Raw genomic sequence first — 12,898 nt, 5'->3', positions numbered from 1 at the left:
AATGCACCCCATCAAGGCACTTACTCTCCTGCTTCAGAAGCCCTCCAACTTCCGCTGTATGTTGGGGCAGGGCAGGGGGGCAAACATGATACAGCTCATCAGCTCAGAAGTCACAGAATCGAGCCCTGAGCCCAGTTATGCCTTCAGCCTGCTGCCGTCTCTCTAAGCTGGACGCTCCTCAGCAGTAGGAGGGAGACCAATGGCCTTGCTCATAAGCAGAGTGGCTGAAAAGACCACACAGGATGCTAGGTGTAAAAGCACTTCAAAGCTAAAAAGAACTGATGCAGCGATGATGGCAAACAGTGTAGAGGTTCCTCAGAAAATTAAAAATAGAACTGCCACAGGACCCAGCAATTCCATTTCTGGGTATTTATCCTAAGGAAATGAAGTCCCTCAAAAACCTATCTGTACACCCCATGGTCAGTGAAGCATTACTTACAACAGCCAAGATATGGAAACAATCAAAGCATCCATCGATGGATGAGTGGACAAAGAAAATGTGGTATACGTCTATAGCGGATTCTTCGGCCATAAAAATAAAGAACTTCTGCCATTTGTGACAACACAGACGACCCTTAAGGGCATTAGACTAAGTGAAATAAGTCAGAGAAAGACAAATACTGCATGACCTCACTTATAAGTGAAATCTAGAAAACCAAATCCACACCTGAACTCACAGAGAGCGAGCATATTGGTGGTTGCAAAGCTGAGGGGTGAAGGATAAGAGAAATGGGTGATGGGGGTCAAAGGCACAGACTTCCAGAATTAAAATAAGTAAGTCTTGTGGATGTGAGTTACAGCCTGGTGACTGCAATTAACAAACTGTATTGTATGTTTGAAAGTTGCTAACAGAGCCGATCTGAAAAGCTCTAATCATAGAAAAAAAAACAAAACAAAACTAAGAATGTGTGGGAAGGCTGTTCAGACTTACTGGGGTAATCATTTTGCAATGTGTACATAGATCAAATCGTTATGTGTACACATCTAAAATGAATACAGCGTTACATGTCAATTATATCTCAAAAGAGCTAAAAAGTATCTACGAATATAAGCAATAATAATATATGCCTTTTGAGGCAATGTCCCATGCGCCCACACAGTTATGGTATTTCATAGTAACTCTAGGAGGACGCTGCCGGGATTACCTACGTTTTACAGAAGAGGGATCTGAGGCTCACAGAGGTTAAGTGACTTGTCCAGCTCCACCCAGCTTCTGTGTGGCCCAGCTGGGATTCAAACCAGGAAGTCTGGTTCTGGAGTCCATGCCCTTGCCCACTATGACACATGGGTTCCCAGTGAGTTCTTCCGTGCCATCACCTGTACCATCTTCATCTCCTGCCCAGGTGGAAACCACCGATAGCTAGATTAGCCCAAGAACTCATTGCCGCATTCACTGCAGAGGCCAATCCTTGCCAACCACGTGGGTTCATTTCACTGGCTGGACTGACCGGGACATTTCAGGAATATGTCGATAGGAGGGTGGGGGCAGAAAGGAGCTTGGGAAGAACTCTGAGGCAGAAGCTGCACGTGCCTCCCCTTCTGGTCGTTCTTTGGTCTACAGGATCCAGTTTTTTCAGGGGGTGGAACTTGCTGCCCTCTGGCAACAACCAGCATTAGTCTAAGCCAGTAGACTCAGGGGGGTGAAATCGTCCCCCCAAGAGGTGTTTCTCAGGAATTTGTGAGTTTTCAGTTGTCATGTGACTGGGGGATGCTTCTGTTGTCTAGCGGGGGTGCAGGGAAGGTGGATAATTCACAGTGCTCCACACAGTGAAGAATCACCCCAAATTGCAGCATGACTTTCTAACATCCCGCCAGACATCCAACAGAGGTGAAATGGCTTCTTACACTGCCTGACCTTAGACATGAACTCCATTTCACATATAAACACCAAAGATGCTTTTGTGCGGTTCTATCCTAAACCAAGTCTTCCGGGAATATGACCACTAGGGAACTTGAGGGAAGACGGTAGTTTGTGTCACTTGGAACTTTTGGTAGGCTGTTCTCTATTTTGGAAAAGCATATTGCGTATGGCCGTAGCACTGGTGGTCTTCGAGCTGTCAAAGCCAAACATCCGTATGTGCCTCACTGCACTTGGAGCTGTCAGATCTACATGATTCTGCCCCAGTGTGAACATCGGCTTCATTACCCCCTTTAAGGTAGTTGTGCTAAGTGTTCATAGGCCCAGTATACAGCTTAATTATAAATCAGTTTTCCTTTAAATTACTGTCAGGATACCTTATTATTAAAATATATGAACAGAAAGATTACATAATCTATGAATCTACTTCAGAGAAACTGGGCAAAATACATTTACTGTAAGAAGAGGGTATTTGGCCTGCTAATTTGGCGAACCACTGAGCTAAGTCAAATATAAAAAACCTATTTCCCTTGGTCAGTGTTTGACTTAGAGGTGAGTATAAAACCCAACCCTGGCCCAGTGAAGCATAAAGCTAAGTCTGCTGGTGTGGGGGTGTCCTTGGAAGAATTTTGCTCAGTAAAAGAGACAGCAAGGAGTCCTGCTCTCTATTCCTATTTTGTACGGGGATGTGATCAGTGCAAAGAAATAGAGGAGAACAATAGAATGGGAACGACTAGAGATCTCGTCAAGAAAATTAGAGATACCAAGGGAACGTTCATGCAAAGATGGGCTCAATAAAGGACAGAAATGGTATGGACCTGTCAGAAGCAGAAGATGATAAGAAGAGGCGGCAAGAATACACAGAGGAACTATGCAAAAAAGATCTTCTCAACCCAGATAATCACAATGGTGTGATCACTCACCTAGAGCCAGACATCCTGGAATGTGAAGTCAAATGAGCTTTAGGAAGCATCACTACAAACAAAGCTAGTGGAGGTGATGGAATTCCAGTTGAGCTATTTCAAATCCTAAAAGATGATGCTATGAAAGTGCTGCACTCAATATGCCAGCAAATTTGGAAAACTCAGCAGTGGCCACAGGACGGTAAAAGGTCATTTTTCATTCCAATCCCAAAGAAAGGCAATGCAAAGAATGTTCAAACTACTGCACAATTGCACTCATCTCACTACCAAAATAATGCTCAAAATTCTCCAAGCCAGACTTCAGCAATACATGAACCATGAACTTCCAAATGTTCAAGCTGGTTTTAGAAAAGGCAGAGGAACCAGAGATTAAACTGCCAAAAAGCAAGAGAGTTTCAGAAAAACATCTACTTCTGCTTTATTGACTACGCCAATGCCTGTGACTGTGTGGATCATAGCAAACTATGGAAAATTCTTAAAGAGATGGGAATATCAGACCACCTGACCTGCCTCCTGAGAAATCTGTATGCAGGTCAGGAAGCAACAGTTAGAACTGGACACGGAACAACAGACTGGCTGCAAATCGGGAAGGGAGTCTGTCAAGGCTATATATTGTCACCCTGCTTATTTAACTTATATGCTGAGTACACCATGAGAAATGCTGGGCTGGATGAAGCACAAGCTGGAATCAAGATTGCTGGGAGAAATAACAATAACCCCAGATACGCAGATGACACCACCCTTTTGTCAGAAAGAAAAGAACTAAAGAGCCTCTTGATGAAAGTGAAAGAGGAGAGTGAAAAAGTTGCCTTAAAACTAAACATTCACAAAACTAAGATCATGGCATCTGGTCCCATCACTTCATGGCAAATAGTTAGGGGAAACAATGGAAACAGTGAGAAACTTTATGTTTTGGGCTCCAAAATCACCGCACATGGTGACTGCAGCCATGAAATTAAAAGATGCTTACTCCTTGGAAGGAAAGTTATGACCAACCTAGAGAGTATATTAAAAAGCAGAGACATTACTTTGCCAACAAACGTCCGTCTAATCAAAGCTATGGTTTTACCAGTAGTCATGTATGGATGTGAGAGTTGGACCATAAAGAAAGCTGAGCACCAAAAAATTGATGCTTTTGAACTGTGGTGTTGGAGAAGATTCTTGAGAGTCCCTTGGACAGCAAGGAGATCCAACCAGTCCATCCTAAAGGAGACCAGTCCTGAGTGTTCATTGGAAGGACTGATGCTGAAGCTCCAATACTTTGGCCACCTGATGTGAAGAAGTGACTCATTGGAAAAGACCGTGATGCTGGGAAAGATTGAAGGCAGGAGGAAAAGGGGATGACAGAGGATGGGATGGTTGGATGGCATCACCGACTCAATGGACATGAGTGTGAGCAAGCTCCAGGAGTTGGTGATGGACAGGGAAGCCTGGCGTGCTGCTGTCCATGGGGTCGCAGAGTCAGACATGACTGAGCAACTGAACTGAACTGATGGGGATGTGATGTCCGGAGTTGTGGCAGCCATCTAAGGTCATGAAGCAACAAAGACCAAAGACATGCTGAGGACAGACAAACAGGCTAGGAATATCCTGGATTCTTGATGACACTATTTTACCAACAAATTGGCCTCTGGGCGCCCCTGCTTTGAACTCCTGTTATGTGAGATTTAAGTGTTTTCTATCGTATAAGCCACCCTCAGCCAGGAATTCTGTTACTTGTAGTGAATACATCTTGATTCACACTCAGATGATTAGGACTCCAAACCACTAAGACTCTAGTAGGTTTTCCTGTTCTCTGAAATATTGAGCTAAGTGGCCTGCAATCAGAAGACTGTGGACACTGCCTGTCTCTAGAACATGCCAGAAATGCTGCTTTTGGATGATCTAATTTTCACCAGAGCATGAACATCTCCTGGACTTTTGTTTTTTAAGAAAACACTCCCCTTCTCTGGCTGCCAAGGTGGGTCAAGTCACCCACTGGGGCCCTGGTCTTGATTCAATAAGAAAGGCTATTGGCAGCATTCTTCCCCAACACATCTGGCTTCCACCTGGCCAAACACATCTTGGGTACCGCTCATGGTCCCTGGGGATGGCCCTCCCCATCAACTCACACACATAAGCCCTGCTTCATAATGACTCTAGCGTTTGGGATAGAACTCATCCAAGTTTCAAGCGAGGCCCAGGTGTGCAAAGCCGTGGATCCAGGCCTTTTGCAAGGTGAAGCTACACATCAGAAGCCAGGGCCACTGGGCAACGTGTGTTTTGGAATCATAATAAGAGACCGTGGAAAATTCAGAACAGTGGCGGCTGCTGGTTAGAGAGAATTCCATGAAGTCTGGGTCTGGGCTGAAGGAGACGCTCTGGAGACCAGGCTAACAGCTGTTCTACCAAGGAGGTATTGTGTTGCCTGTTTAAGGGCCAGGATCCTTATGAACTTAAGCAATTTCCCAAGGGCATCTGTTGCAGAGTGCTGACTTTTTAGCTCTGTCTGCTAATCACGGAGCAACGAGGAGATGGATGGGGTGGGGGCAGTAGTTTCAGCCTGAGCCTTTGGGAGTTTCTCAGGAGCGTCATAAAGAGGTGAGAGTGTGGGATGTGCTAAAAATATGCATCAAATAGATGCATGACAGGCATTGCGGTGGGGAGGGAAGAGGGCGGAAACCCCACAGGAGAACAAAACACATCCTCCCTAACTGATCACGTCCAGTCCCAAGGCTTAAAATAACATGGATGCTCCGATGACTCTAATTTCAGTTGCCAGCCCCACACAGCTCCGGACTTGTGTGTCCAGCACCCAGTGAGCTTTTGGCCACCCAGGACGAGTGTCATCTCACACCCAACGTCGCCAAACTCAATTCTGGATCAGCCTCCCTCCTCCAAACCTTCTCAGCTCACCTTCTCTAACCAATCACCCTACACCAAGCTGCCCAGTTATCTTTGGCTCCTCGGCCCTAGAGATATTGGGGCTGCCTCGTTCTCTGTTGCCTGGGTTGGGGGTGTCTTGCACATTGAAGGATGTTTAACAGCATCCCTGGCCTCCACCCACTGGTTACCAGTAGCACCCCCTCCCTAGTTGTGACAATCAAAAACGTCTCCGTGTTTTTGTGCTAAGTCGCTTTAGTCGTGTCTGACTCCTTGTGACCTGATAAACTGTAGCCCAAAGCAGGCTCCTCTGTCCATGAGGATTCTCCAAGCAAGAATGCTGGCGTGGGTTGCCACGCCCTCCTCCAGGGGATCTTCCTGATCTGGGGATCAAACCCATGTCTCTTAACTCTCTTGCATTGACAGGCGGGGTTCTGTACCATTAACGCCACCTGGGAAGCCCCCCAAAATGTCTCCAGACATTGCTAAATGTCCCCTGGGGGGGCAAAGTTATCCTTGGTTGGAAATTACAGTGCTTCCCTCACTTTGAGCATCCAATCCATCAGAAAGTTTCACTGGTTCCGCCTTCAAGTTCATCTCCAATTCACCCCTTTCACTCCATCTCCTCTGCTACCACCAGAATCCTGGCCAGTATCAGCTCCCGAACTCACATTCCAGCTTCCTCTTACAAAGCATCCTTCTCACAGTAGCCACTGAGATCTTTCTGAAATACCGATCTTGTCACTCCTGGACTTAAAACTCTCCAATGGTTTTCCATTTCATTTGAAATAAAAACTGAATGTCTGGCCCTGGCCGTCGTTTCGCACCACTGACCTCGTTTCCCCACTCCCCTCTTTCTCACTGCCCTTCACACCGTGGAGCTTCACCTCGTGTTTTAAACTGGTGTCTCAAATAGGCCACCCCTCTCCATCTCCAGGCCTTTGACTGGCTGTTCCTTCTACCCAGAACGCTCTTCCTCAGATCTTCCTTAGGTTGTTGGCTCATCTCAAAAAGTTTAGGTTACAGCTTAAAAGTCACATCCTCAGAGAGGCCTCCCTGACCACCTGCCAAAAGCTGTGCCCCGCCACCCCATCATTTTTGTCATATTACTATCTTGTTCCTGGAGGAGGGCATGGCAACCCACTCCAGTGTTCTTGCCTGGAGAATCCCATGGACAGAGGAGCCTGGCGGGCTACAGTTCATGGGGCTGCAAAGGGCCGGACAAGGGACTCACACTTTTGACTTTCACTGTGTTTCCACCACAGAGGCTGTCACTTTCTGAAAGTCTCGGACTTGCTTGTGTGCTCTGGATTACCTTCTCAGCCTCTGGAATGTAAATCCCAAGACAGCAGGGTTCTCTCTCACCCATCCTAATGCCTAACACAGAGCCTGGCACACTGTAGCTGCTCAGTAAGCACATGTGCATTGACAAATAAGAGGAATGCCCTCAATCTATACAGAACACCTTTATAAGCCCGATCTCACTGACAGCATTTCCTCTGCCTTCCGGCAGCCCCTGCAACAGACAGGAGGACAAAATAAACACTCGCGAGGGCCCTCTTTCCACCTCGCTGCTGACATGGAACACACATACACAGCACTCTGGTTGCCTTCCAACAGCCAGAGCCTTCCCTGAGAGTTTGATTCAGCAGGATCTAGAAATTGTTGTTTTTTAACAAAAGCCTCCAGGCAATTTTAGTGGTGGAAGGTTGGGCAAATGCTGCCCCTGGCCACTAGAAAGCACAGAATTGAGGCCAGGTGGCACACGTCAGACACTGAGGGAGAAAAGTTCAGCTTCTAATGCCTGTTGACCCAGCGAAGGGGCGGGGGAGGCTGTTTCTATGGTCCCGACTTCAACCGAATTGGAAGCAGGTCCATCTAGCCATGATCTCTCACAATCATGTCCCCCCTCACCCCCATCACAGGCACTGGCTGTCACCTCTCCAGCAACCAGCCTCCCTTTCCCTGGTATCCCGAGGCTTTGGGGTTTCAGTTGGTCTGCTCCGACCCCTGACTACAGGGCGGGGCCTGGGAGCCTGGCCTGAAGCCCATGGTCAGCAACTCATTTCTGTGACCAGTGATCGGCTTGGAGATAGCACGTGACATAAAACAGTCCAATCAGATAGATGCTGGGGCTTGGGTGGGCATTACCAGAAAGGAAGTTTGTTCTTTTCTGGTGGGCTCAAAGCAGAGAGGACGAGGGGGACAGCTTGTGACTCGACACCTTAGTCACGAGAACAGTCAGTTTCCCCGGGCTTGCCTGGGTCAGGTGCCAGGCTAAGTACTTGACACTGGCAATCTCATTTCATCCTTTCCTGCAGCCAGGAGAGGGGTGCTGTGATCATCGTCACTGGCTGGGTGAAAACACGCAGGCAGAGCAGGGCTCAGTAACGTGCCGGGGATCACACAGCTGGGCTGGTAGCCAGGCATGCTGGCTCTCCTGACAGCGGTGCCAGAGCCTGCCTGCCCCTCAGAGCTGGAGAGAGAAACCAGCCCCGTGGAAGAAGCGCAGAGGTGGAGAGGAAGATTCTCAGGCCAGAACCTGGGCGGTGACTCAGCTGAGCCTGAAGCTGTTCCCTGAGCAGTTTTTGGTCATGGAAGCCAGTAAGTCCCCTTCTCTCCTAACACTGATTTGTGATCCCGCCCTGTCCCTGCGCCTCCCCTCCCCACCCCCAGCTTCCTGTTGCTTACAAGAAAAAAGATTCTGTTTACTTTCCAGTCCTTCTAGGAAAATATCCCCTAACTGATAATCCACTTGTGATTTACACAAGCAGTTGCCCAGTAAACACCAGCTGATGCGAGTGGCGATGGCTCTGGCTTCCGACCCATTAACTGACTGGGCTGGTAACCCTGACACCCACCTGCGGCCAGCTCCACACCATGTCCCCTTTTGGCTCCGAGTGAGGCCTCGTTCCCTAGCAACCACCCCAATTAGGCAATCACGCCATTTATCAGGGTGCCAATTAATTATAATGATCTTAATGATCTTCCAATTAGCTAGCGCCTTGAATCCAGATCAGGGGCCCTGCAGATTCCTCACCAGGGCCCACCACGAGGAGGCCCATGGAACCTTCCACATCAACTGGTCTCACAGTGCCCAGGTGTGAAACAAAGGGCCCCGGACCTCCTGGACCACCCCTTCAGGGACAGGCTCACACGACCCCATCACCAACCAGAAGAGGGCTGCACCTCTAGGTGAAGTTGCACCCATTGTACCTTCAGGGGGCACAAACCCTCACCTCAGATCTCATGGTTCTTTCACGCCAGCCCCTGCGTGATGGGTCCCTCTGCATCCTGATGAGAGGAGTGTGTGTGTGTGTACTTGTAGGGAGTAGGGACCATGGCCAGGCAGTCGAGTGTTTTCCTCAAGGCACCCCCAGCCTTCAGATTGAAAATACACAGCCCAGGCTCCCCAATACTGGAGGTGTGAGGGGCTTCTGCCTTTCACAGTCTGCTTGTCAAACTGTGTTCTCTTCTGCTGCACGCAGTGTTTCTACACTTGGAAAAGAGGCCAAGGTCAAGGAGCGGGGAGAATACGGTGGGTCAGAGTAGACCCTGGCACCCCAGGATCTCACCAGTTTCAGCTTGATGACTGACCTGCTGTCAGAAAGTCACAATCCTCTCAGTGACTTAGTTTCCTCTTCTTTAACACGATGACAATCAGAAGACCTAGGTCCTGGGAGTTTTGTGTGAATTAAATGTTATTATGCACAAGGATTTAGAAGCGTGCTTGGCCCATGAACCCGCTACTTAAGTGTTAGCTGTCATCTCAAGTCTAGACTAAGCTCTCTCTTAACTACGAGCTGGTCAGAAATGCTGATATTCTTTTGCAGGGTAAGGCTTTCGGTCTCTTTCCGAGGGGAGGAAGTCTAAGAACAGATTGGATGGAGCTGGGCGTTATTCTCCGTCTGGCTAACTCCAGAGACCAGACTCTGCCCCCTTGAGGCAGGTCCAAGCAGATAAATCAAACAAATCCGGGGAAAGGAAGAGGGAAATGTTATTCCCAAATCCAAAGGATCTTCAAGTGTCCAGGTGTGCGAGTGCACACCAGCTAGGTCCTTAGGATGGCAGTTCAACGGAAGAGTTGGGCAGGGGACACACACATGCCTGTGTGTATGCACGCGTGCACGCACACACACACACAGCCGCAGGGTCCTTCTCCAGGCTGAGGCTTTCTACAATCAACTCATCATTCATCCTTCAAGTATGAAAACTTAACATATAATTAAGGTTTCAGAAAATGCCATAAACTCAAATTAAAAAACCCCAATAAATATACACAAAGCCCAAAGCCACACTGCCTCTCATCCACTGTAGCTATGCCAACATCATGCATTTATGTCCATAAACTTGGCCCAAGGAAGATCCTTCACATGCAAATGTCCAACAGCAATCAGCCAAGCCCGCCATCCCCCCTCAAGATGCTAACGAGGACACTAAATTACACACTTGGACAGACGCTTGTGATAAGCTCTAGCTTCCACACATGGACAAGCAAACCTGGGAGAACCTCTCTCACCAGGTAAGTGATCTTTAGTCTCCTCCCCCACCTCTTTCTACATGGAATGAATGGTTTCAATTTAATTAAAACCCTCCAGTGGCTCTGTAATGGGGAGTGGAGATGCAGCAAGAAATCCCCTTCGCTATTAAACTGCAAGAAGAGAGCAACTCTTCCTGCTCTGGGGAGAGGCGCAGGCTGTCCTCCAGGGAAAGCCCATGCTCCCTGCTTCTCTGGCCCCCAGAGAACCCGCTTGAGAGCATCCTTCCTTCTCTGCCGCAAAGACAGTGAGGGCAGCCCTGTGGGAGAGAAGCAGGGGACAGATGGAGGGGTGTGCGGGCGGGCGCCCCAACATGCACAGATGTGCAAATACCCAGATTCAAACGTAAGCTGAATGTAATGACTTGGTTAATTAAATATTGACTTTTAACTCAAAAAGTGATTAAAACAAGCTGCAGGAAAGGCTGCCCAGAGAGGAGAGGGGGCAGGGAATATTCAGAACTCTCAGGAAGGTGGAGGAGGAGAAAGGGGGTTGCCAAAATGGGCTTGTCCTACTGTGTGCAGGCGGAGAGGTCTTCAGTCCCTAGACAAGAAGCTGCAGACAGAGATCATTGGGCAAATTCAGGATTTGCGTGTGTCTCCTTGCGGTTTCTCCCCTTAGACTGCATCTCTTTCCCCAGCTGCCTTCCAAGTGAACTACAGAGCTTCCACTGCTCAGAAACCAGGTTTTCTGTTCATTGCTTCTCCCTAGAACATAATGGTGGTGCCAGGCACCAGGAGGTGCTTCACAAACGCTTGTAAAACGAATGAATGAACTATTACAAGGAATGTTTAAAACAAGAAAAGTACACTCCTAGAAATCGCTGCAGCTTCACGGTCACACTTCCGAAATCCTCGGGCGCCCGGTGCCTCTGTCTACAAGGAGATGAGAACTGGTTCTGACCCAGCCTGGGAGGAAGTTTGTCTTTATAATCCTATTTGCCCTTTCGGTATCTGCAAGTTCCCACTCTGAAGATCCGGTCCACCGCTTTCCCGTGTCCTGCCCGGACAAGCCCCACGTGGTCTGGCTACTAGCCGCTCCGCTGGGTCTAAACTCAAAAGGGTCAAGGAGGCCATTCCCCTGCGGCCCGCGAGTCCAGGAGCGCGGCCCCCGAGGCCTCCAAGGCTCCGCGAGGCGTGTCGGCGGGTCAGGGGCGCGGTGGGAAGTCCTTGCCCGCTCGCCCAGCCCGCCAGCGGGGTCAAACCGGTCATCCTCCCGCGGCCCGCCGGCGCCACCCGGATGCCCGCCGGGTCCCACCTCCGCGCTCCGCGCTGGGGCCAGGGCCGGGCGGTCGGGACCGGCCCCGGGCTCACCTGGGCGGCGCTCGCGGCCGCACTGGCTCCGGGGCCGGCGAGGGCCGCCGGGAGCCCCCGCCTTGCCCACCTGGCCCCCGCGCCCCACTCACCAGCGCGCACGGCCCCGGCGGCCTCACCCAGCGCGGGGCGCCGCCGCCTCTGCCGCAGCCCGGCCGGGCAGCCGGGCGCAGGGGACTCCGCGCCGCTGCTGCCGCCGCCGCATCTCCGGCGAGTGCCGCCGCTCCTCCTCCCCTCCTCCGCCTCCTCCCGCCTCTCCGCCCCTCGCCCCCGCCCCGGCGCGCCGCCCGCGCCGAAGTCCGGGTCCGCGCCCCACCCGGGCGCTCTCGCATCGCCCCGGTCCGGCCCCGCCGCGCCACCCGGGCCAGCCCCCGGGCCCCGCTCGGCCCGGCCCCCCGCCTGCACCCCCAGCCTCCGCGCGGGGCGGGGAGCGGCCGGCCGGCCGCCGCGGGGACCCCGGCGCCCCACCGCGCGCGAGCGCTTTACCTCGGGCTGGAAGGACAGGCGGCCCGGCTGGCCCGGGCTCTGCTGCGCCGAAGTCCGGCCCGGGACGGGGCAGTGGCGGAGAGCGGGGGTCGGAGCGGCACTCCGCCTCCCGATGCCTCGGGACCCCGCTGGCCGCGCTCCCGGCGCCGAGCGCGCACCCTCGCCGGGACACAGACGCACACTCACCCGGCACACACTCGCTCCCGCTCGCCCTCGGTGGAGAGTTGAAACAGCTGTGGGATTCGCCCGGGAGCTGGGAATGAGGGAGGGACGCGGGCCCGAGCCGTGCTTGCGCGGGGGTGTGTGTGTTAACACACACACGCGCGAGGGGGGCATCCCTAATAAATCAAATATCGCAATAAAGTCAGGAGGGCCATCGATCGGGTCCACTTGGCTGGAAACGAAGAGAAAGAATCCTCGCCTCCTTTCCGCTTTCTTTTTCTCCTCCCTCGGAGCTCGAAGGAGCCAGGTGTTCCACGGGGCTTGCGACAGCCCCAGCCGGGCGCTCCTCTCGTAATGACACGTTAATAAATGTTTTCTTTTATCTGCTTTCACAAGGGCTCGCCCTGGTCTGCAAACACCCGACCTTCTCTGAAAGCGCCGCGCTCGCCTCTAACCACACACGTTAGCCTTCGGAGACTCGGGCTCGAGCCGGGGCCGGCGGCTAGATCGCAGGGTGAACTGCCCACGCGCCCAGGGAGCTCCTCGAGACGTTAACTTGAGCTCACGTGAAAATAGCTGCCAGTTGCCCAGAAATGGTCCGGGAAAAGGCAAGAAAGGAGAAAGTGGCCTCCTCTGAAAGGGGAGGAATTCGACTCAAGATGGTGCTGTCTACCGCGCTTTTCCCCGTCCCCAGCCTCGCAGAAGAGGGCAGGGATGATAGGGGTGGGCGAAGAGCCGCCAGGGAAGCAACTAGTA

General features: G+C 51.4%; 1 protein-coding gene across 9 annotated transcripts in view; it reads right to left on the bottom strand.

Annotated features, from left to right (window-relative positions):
• Positions 1-12,477, bottom strand: part of SULF2 (sulfatase 2) — a 128,251-nt gene extending 115,774 nt beyond the window's left edge. For 7 of the 9 annotated variants that reach the window (XM_055438617.2, XM_088843690.1, XM_088843693.1 and 4 more), the window contains exon 1: positions 11,587-11,719. The gene's annotated coding sequence lies outside the window, so the exon portion shown is untranslated. Of the gene's footprint in view, positions 1-11,586; positions 11,720-11,980; positions 12,119-12,166 lie in introns of those variants that run through there. The other 2 variants (XM_055438624.2, XM_055438610.2) reach the window with 2 other exon arrangements.
• Between the last annotated feature and the right edge of the window lie 421 nt (positions 12,478-12,898).

The sequence above is a fragment of the Moschus berezovskii genome, chromosome 15, assembly GCF_049115385.1.
Source record: "Moschus berezovskii isolate FMDL1 chromosome 15, NW_MosBer_1.0, whole genome shotgun sequence".
Lineage (NCBI taxonomy): Eukaryota > Metazoa > Chordata > Mammalia > Artiodactyla > Moschidae > Moschus > Moschus berezovskii.
The sequence above is the reverse complement of the archived record's forward strand: the minus strand, read 5'-3'. Positions and strand labels throughout refer to the sequence as shown.